Below are 8098 nucleotides of genomic sequence, written 5' to 3' on the forward strand. Positions count from 1 at the left end.
TCCCCCATGTGGCAATAATCTCCTTTGTTGGATTATCACTACAGTCCACCTCCTGCTGGTCTTACTGGTCTGGAGTAGGGTAGGGACTCCTTTCTCCTCACATGTTCTTGATTCTCTGGTTGTTCCGGAGAGGTGTGAGACGGACAGAGAGAGCTCTGACAAATTTGTCTTCTTCGGAGTTATTGACTGGCGTGAGTGCTTTGGGGGTGTCGGTCCTCTATTGGTTCCTGTGGTACAACCAGGTAGTCGAGGAGGGTTTCTTAGGATCTGTCAAGGTCTCCTTCCAAGGAGAGAGGTACAGGAGTTTCTTGCTTAGGAAGCAGCGAGGGTCTTCCTCTTATAGTTGCAGTCGCCCTTGTTTCTTGGAGAACTTCGCAACGATTTGTCAGTAAGGATCCTTGACAGGGACTCACCAATGAATAAATTACGCTGTAACCTCAGTTCCCAAAGGCCAAGAGTTTCAAATGCTCTACAGTCCTTGTGAGAGCATTCCCATCAGATGAATTCTTTTCTTCAGACCAAGGATTTCATTCAGGCCGACACCAAGCTTCCCGCCTCGACAGAGTAATGCACTCTTCTTGCCTCAGAGGGTCTTGCTGACTGCAGGCTGTTCTGACTTTGCTTCACATTGACTGGTCTTCTCTGCTTCTCCTTTACATGAAGGGTGCCCCTTCCCGCAACGCAGAGGCTGGCGATCTTGGAGGCACCTTGCTGGTTTCCTGCAGGCAGTCTCCCTGATGGATCCATGATCCTTCACTTCTTTAGGCTTTCTTTCCTCGGATACTAATATTCCTGAAAAGAACCCTGCCCTCCTAGAGAGACTGGTCCTATCTGGGAGTGGGCCTTCCATACCAGATGGCAGTCTGTGGGCAATTCTTAGTGCTAAGAAGAAGGACTTGTCCCAACTCGATCTCCAGTTTCAAGTCCTGAGTTGGCTCGGACTTAGAACGGACCTTACTTGGTTCTGCTTTTTCTTCAGAGATTTGCCAGAATCTGCGGTAATCAAGTGTCTACACCAGGGTACTGCCTTGTCCTTTTTACAATGACCAAGACCTAAGGGTCTTAGTCATCTTGGCTCAACCTTGAGTTTAAGCCAGCCCCCCTCAACTCTTAAGAAGTCCCAGGCTTTGGTAGAAGAGTGCGGAACACATAGCCCTCTTCTTCCCTTTTGGGAAAGTGCGCGTAACTGTGTCTCTTTCCACCCTCTTTTTCCATAAGGCAGGAGGGCAGAAGGGAAGAGAGAAAGAAGTATCAGTCCGGCAGAAGTCCTCCTACTGCACATGCCTGAATGAAATGGATATGATACTTATCGAGTCTCTGAGCTGGTAGGACATTGCCGAGACCTTGGAATGGATTCTGAGGAGAAGTATTGATTTCTCTTGTTTCTGGCAATTCTTCATCAAACTTCATGCGCTTCCTCTCTCCCCAGGCCCCCGATTCGGGAAATGCCAGCCCGGCCAGAGCTAATTGTCTTGGTGGTCTCTGTCAGTCTTGCAGAAGCTTCCCATGGTGGAGAAATGAAGGGAGGTCTGCTTCCCATTCTCCATCCTTCTTTTCCTTTTTGAAGTATGACTTTGTCTTGAGGGTGTGTGACCAAGACGATTAGTACCCTCTCGTCAACATCTTGAACTTAAGGTAGCGCTTTGGCCTCCCGTAGAATTCAGGATGAGTTTTGAATATCAGTGGTTTCGCATTGAACAACAAAACCACAGTAGGGTATATGCTGACAAAACAAGAGGGAATCGTTTTTTCCTCTTGTTTCATCTGTCGACGTTTGCAGGTACTTTAGCAGTTCTGAACTATGCAATTTGATAGCTGGTTAGCTGTAGATACATTCGGAATGTATTAGAAGCATGGCCCCGGGTTTGAGGATCGGGACGAATGTGCTCTTCACTCTTTTTCCTCACGGCGATTCGTCAAGAGACTGGCTCCAACTGAGAGATCCACTGTCTTTCTGTTGCCTCCCTGCACAAGCTGTGTTTTTCTTGCTCCTTCAGACCAGACCCAGAGGTTGCCGCGGTGAGGCATGCTGTGTTTATTGGAAAAATCAATATCTATTTTTCCTCTATTTTGTTCAGCCTGGCTAGGGTTCACAAGCACTGCTCACCCCGGAGTTACATGACAATGCGAAGACTTCACCACCCGACTCCGATAGCTCATTTCCGAGGCATCGAAGAGTTCTGCTTGACCAGCCTCCTGTAGAACCACAAGAAGCGGTCTTCAGGCAGTACAATCTTGTGTTCGACTGGGGAGACCTTCTGCTTTCCCTGTAAGCATAGGCTTTCTGGCTGAGCGGCAACGGATATAGCTGGATATCTCTTGAAGTCCTCGCAACACCATCCGCCCCAGGGACTGATCTTCGCTGGTTGCGTCATGAAAGAACTTCTTCGGTTCGTGAGCCTTCTGCTCCGACTTTCTCTTCTCCGCCTAAGGGTTGCTTTCCTTTCATTTGTGAAGAACGAGTCTCGCGACCTAGTCTTTCTATCTGAAGTAGCCTTTTCTCCTCAGTCGAGATTTAGCCATGGATGAGAAGCTTCTTCTGGCCTTGCTGTCCCAGGAACTGCCCTGGTGGTAGCGTGACTCTTGTTTAGGGTTCCTGTCCCGCTCTGTACGCGCTCTTACGTAGAGTCATTGGACAGAGATGTGCCTCAGGACCGCTCTCTTATCTCGCCCAGCCTTGGCGAAGATGAAAGAAACATGTGAAGGGGATCAATATTTCAACTTTCTCTGATGTCGTAAGTGCACTTCAAATCTATCGCATATATTGTTTTGTTCGAAGTCCTTGTTCCTCCTCCTGACTTTTTGTCATCGTATGATCCAGATTAATCATTACCTTGTCCTATTAGGAGCTGTGGTGATTTTCCAAAAGGTTTGACATTCCTAACCTGATGTCGCCAACGCTTTCACTCAGCAACATTTTCCAAGGAAGAAGTGTCTAGCGACATTATCTTCTCCTGACTTCGAGAAGTGATCGGTTGAGGCACTGACAGCTGCAAAATGACGACACCGGGCATTTTCCAACCGAGAGCTCACGTAAGTCAGTGGTTTTGGTCCATCCTTTCGCATTCTGGAAGTTTCTGTCTGTCTGAAGCAAGATGGACCATAGACCACACCCCCTGTCTCTTCCTGTGATTCGCCCACAGCAAATGCTGAACCTTTTTCCTGGCCCTGTGGTGGCTGGGGTTTAACAGTTGTGTTTTCTTACCCAGCTCCTTCAAGAGGACTACAGCATCCCGCCTAAGGTGCTGGTTCTGAAGCGAAGGATACTGAGAGTGACTGGTTTCTCCTCCTCCTCCCTCCTCGCCCTCCAACTTCTTCTGGGATGAGAATAGGACTCGAACCAACTTGCTGGATCTGGTGTCTGATGCGGTAAGACCGCAAATCGAGCACCCGTTCTATGTTTCTTCTAGAATCACAGAAGCAGTTCTGCTCCTTCCTCTAGCAAGGGGAGGAAGGAGAGACTGGCAATAAGGGAACCCTATCTCAGGTTTTTCTTACTGCTCCGACTTCAGATTCTTCTAGTCTTTTCTGCATGAGTTATGTTTCCTCACCCGCGAAAGGTCCAGTATGTGACATTTGATCTTGCAGTTCCTACACCCGATCAGTATGTCAGGAGGCACGGTACTCTCCCCTTCCTTTTCGACCAGGAGGAGTAACCCAGGTGTGCAGAACTCCAGTCAGTTTAAAAGACTTACTCAGATTCCTCCCTCCTACAGTAAGTCTTCCTAATATAAAGGAACAAATCAAAATTTTTAGAAGTAAATTGTATTTTTCCTAACTATACAAACCTGAGGTCCTTTACATTACATTTTACGCCCGCCTCATGCCACCCCTCAATCTGAACCTTGACCGAAAGGCAAACTGGAATGTTTAATCCAGGCAGGTGGGTATTCTCACCTACCTGGACAAAAAATTACTGCCTAACCACCTTGTTTGAGAGTTTAATGGTTTGTATAGCTAGAAAAATACAATTTATTTTAAAAATTGTGATTTTAATAAGATTAAAGAATAAAAATAATAATTCTCTCTCTCTCTCTCTCTCTCTCTCTCTGTCTTACTGTGATGAGAGAATTCTTGCATGTGTAATATGTATGTTTATTTGTTTTGGGTATGATAAATAAATGATGTACTGATTTTCAAATATTAATATTAGTAAGCACAGCAGGAATATCAATTCAATAAAGAAAATATAGTGTATTAGTAAGACTTTAGTTCACAGTAAATTCTTTTCCCAGATCTTTTTTTGTCTACACTTAGAGGGAGGATGAAGGCGTAACTGTCATCATCTTGACATATTGATGTGAAAGGGTTAGCACCTGGCCAAAGAGTCTCTCTCTCTCTTCATTCATCGTTCGTTATGGAAATATTGCCATATGCAGGTGCCAGATTATTTACTTTTCAATCGTGACAGCCTAAGAAGCATTTGGAATATGGCTTTGCTTCTGCTCGAGGCTTGACATTGACACAACTTTACTGTACCCCAACTTATCGTACAGTACTGAGGTGTCGTCGCTCTCCACCTACAGCCGATAAATAATACATTAAGCCTGTCAATATTCTTTAAAATAGCAAAGAGTAATTCAACTAATTTTGTCCTTTGATCATCTCTCTCAATAAAATAATTGGCACGACACATTTAGTAGACCTAAATTTGACTTCTGATTCTGACACCTGATTATCCTACATAGGTCTATTTTCAGCAGTATACTCTCCTGGATGTGTAAGGTGAATGAATATTTAAATCGACAATATCTATAGTAATCTGCTTTATTTGAATATTCCCGTTATTCCTTTTTATTGACCAAGTTCTCCTTTGTTCTTATCCTTTTCATTATTGCTTAACATAATTTACTCAGACCTACCTATCTCATGTCAAAATGCAAACATAAGAAATCAGACGATTACAATTAATCTAATTCCTTGCATGTCATCATCCGGTTTCATCCGCATACGTTGGAAAGCATTCATGGGTCAATCTTACTGTAGCTGCTATTCATTTCTTCTAAGTAGAAATCAATTACAATCAGTTTCACACGTATGCCTAGACCTCCTACTGCCATCAACATACTATGAGTAGCTGAAACGATAGGAAATATGAACGATAACTTTCTCGTTTAATTCTATTTCCGATATTTACAATAAAAACAAATTATGTATGTATGTATATATATATATATATATATATATATATATATATATATATATATATATAGAGATAGAGAGAGAGAGAGAGAGAGAGAGAGAGAGAACTAAGGAAAAAGTGATAGAAATCCACTGAACTGGGATGCAGTCAAATACGAGTTTAAAGTGACACCCAACTACAGAGGATGTGGGAAAGCTGCCAAACTAGACCTATGTGCTTCTCTTGGGTCAGTGTTCATCTTGAAATAGCTTCTATTGAATGAGAATGCAAAGAGTAATGAATAATTCATGAATGAATGAATGAATAACCGAATGGGAAAGGGGATTATTCAGGCCCTGGGGGTGTCCACAGGGGGGGGGGGGCGTCGGAAACGGGAGCTACAATCGTGCACACTTCTCACATCGCCCCGTTATATGAAACATTAATTAACTGCCGCTTGATTTCCTTTGGATTGACGCGATATTCTACTTTATTTTTAATGAATATTATCTATCTATCTATCTATCTATCTATATAGATAACACGTATTAGTTATTATCGCGATACCATCGACGTCCGGTAAATAACACAGCATTTGAACCGACATTTCGAGATGGCAGGAGGAGGAGGGGGAGGAGGAGGAGGAGGAGAGAAACTCGAGTCGTGACGTCAGCATAAATTTCCCGCTAACTTTGATAAATTTGACTGATAGAAGTTCTTGATCTATTCAAGTTCTGTTTCTATAGTTTCGAAACTGAAAAAAGAAAAGTTCTTCGGCAAAAAGCGCTTAGGCCCAATCTCTCAACTCTCTCTCTCTCTCTCTCTCTCATCTCTCTCTCAATATGACAATGGGATTTAGACATTGTTAACTGAAGAGGTTTTCTTTAAATGGTTTAAAATATGAATATCAAAATGTTTTCAAACTTAACATTGGTTTAAGTCGACTTAGGCCTAGGCTTCTTGTTTACCCAAACTAATGGTATCATTATTGGGAGAAATAGCCATTAGAGAGAGAGAGAGAAGAAGAAAAGAAGAAGAAAAATCATACGCAATTGAAGTATGAGCAAGTAACATACAACTTTAATAACAGACGACAACAAAAAATAATGTCGGCTTCTTAATCTGAACAGATATTCCTACACTACAATAAGTGATATATGAGACATAAGTCTACACTACAGGCTTTGAATAAAAAGTATCATTAGCATTGGCTTACTCCTCGACCCCCCTCTCTCTCTCTCTCTCTCTCTCTCTCTCTCGACAGAAAGTCAAGTCTGAAATAGAATAAAGCCAGTCTCACCATTTTAGATACAAACAAATGAATAATGAATTGTTTAACTCGCGTGTAATATATGCAGCCACTATTAGTCATGTGTTACAGCCAATCAATCATCCAGCCACTCGACAATCAACCAACCAACCAATCACTAACAATCGCAGCAATCAGTAAACCAATCAACATTTAGGAGGTCTTTCCTGCTCACGTTATGTTTATAACATAGGTCTCCCCAGGGGAGGTCTTCTTTTTTGCGTCTCTCCTAAACCAGTCACCGTTGTTGTCGTTACCTATTTCAATATAAAGTCACCTGGTAAGTCTTCATTATTAGTCTTGAGATGAAGCCTCCATTAAACACCTCCTTTTGTTTGAGTCAAACCAGAGTTCATTAAACCTTGTGCCTGGACACTTTGATTTTGGAGGTCAAAGAGATGTATCGGCCATTTTGGAGACCGATACTTTAAAAAGCTTATCTACATGGCGCATATTGTAAAGAAATTGGGTTTACATAATTATCAAATATAGCGAAAACAAATCAATTTATGCCGAATGAAAAATAATGAAACATGATTATATTCATACACAACAGTAGTGCAATACAGAATTGCTAACATGGTAGTAGATACAGTACGAACGTGGCGCTAAGCCGTACAGGTGGTGCATCCCCTATGACACACTGTCGTGTGACTACGTGTTGACTGAATGACCGTGTTCAGTTTCTGTCACTGTCGCCGTACTATGTTGAAGGTTTGTAACCAGTGACCTCAAGTAGGCGTGCATCATGACTCAGTTGTGCAGATGACTGCGCGCGTCCAAGGTCGTTATTGTGCAACTGCTCAACTGCTTCACGGGCATCTTCCCCAAACCACTTTCACAGATACTTTTACCTATTTAATTAGATCAAGATGTCAAAAGCTACTAGTGCTTCTTCTGCTCGTTGTGACGGTAGTATTGTTTGGAAGTTTTATACAATTGACTCTTCTGATTCCAGTAAAGCTATTTGTAAACAATGTGAGTCAGTGTCTCGCGTGGAGGTAAATCTGCGAAAAGTTTCACCGTCGTCAAAGAAGCACCTCAATCTAAACACAACGACGATCTTTTAAGTCAGGGGAGAGAGAGAGCACAACAGTTGAGCATGTTGAACTGAGCGTCATGCACCGATGAGTTCTTTCGTTAATTTTGCAGAAACAAAAAGTGAAACTTCAAGTGGACCCTCTACATCCCAGCAATCAACTAGTGAAGCAACTTACATTAGGAGAGCGTCTGAGGCTGAAAAAAAATTGTGGGATATAAACAGTTCTAAAGCAAAGCTGTTCATCATAAAATAGCAGAAATGATAGCCTCGACTGTCAACCACTTTTCCATCGCTGAAGATTTGGGGTTTACCAGATTAATGAAGCACTGTGCTCTAACTATGAAATACCCTAGTAGGAAGTTTTTCTGCAGAACATAATTCCAAGCATTTATACATCACTTGTGGAAAAATTAAAGCAGTCACAGATCAAGCTTAGAAAATATAAGTCTTACAACAGGCGTATGGACTAATAATTCAAATTATTCATTCATCAGTTTAACTGGCCATTGTTTGGATAACAATTTTGAACAAACTCAAGTAATCTTACAGTAAAACCATTTCCTGGAAGTCACACTGCTGCAAATATTGCTGAAGCTATTCAAGATTCAATTGATGATTTTTAAAA

This window comes from Macrobrachium rosenbergii, chromosome 22, assembly GCF_040412425.1.
Source record: "Macrobrachium rosenbergii isolate ZJJX-2024 chromosome 22, ASM4041242v1, whole genome shotgun sequence".
NCBI classification, from domain to species: Eukaryota; Metazoa; Arthropoda; class Malacostraca; order Decapoda; family Palaemonidae; genus Macrobrachium; species Macrobrachium rosenbergii.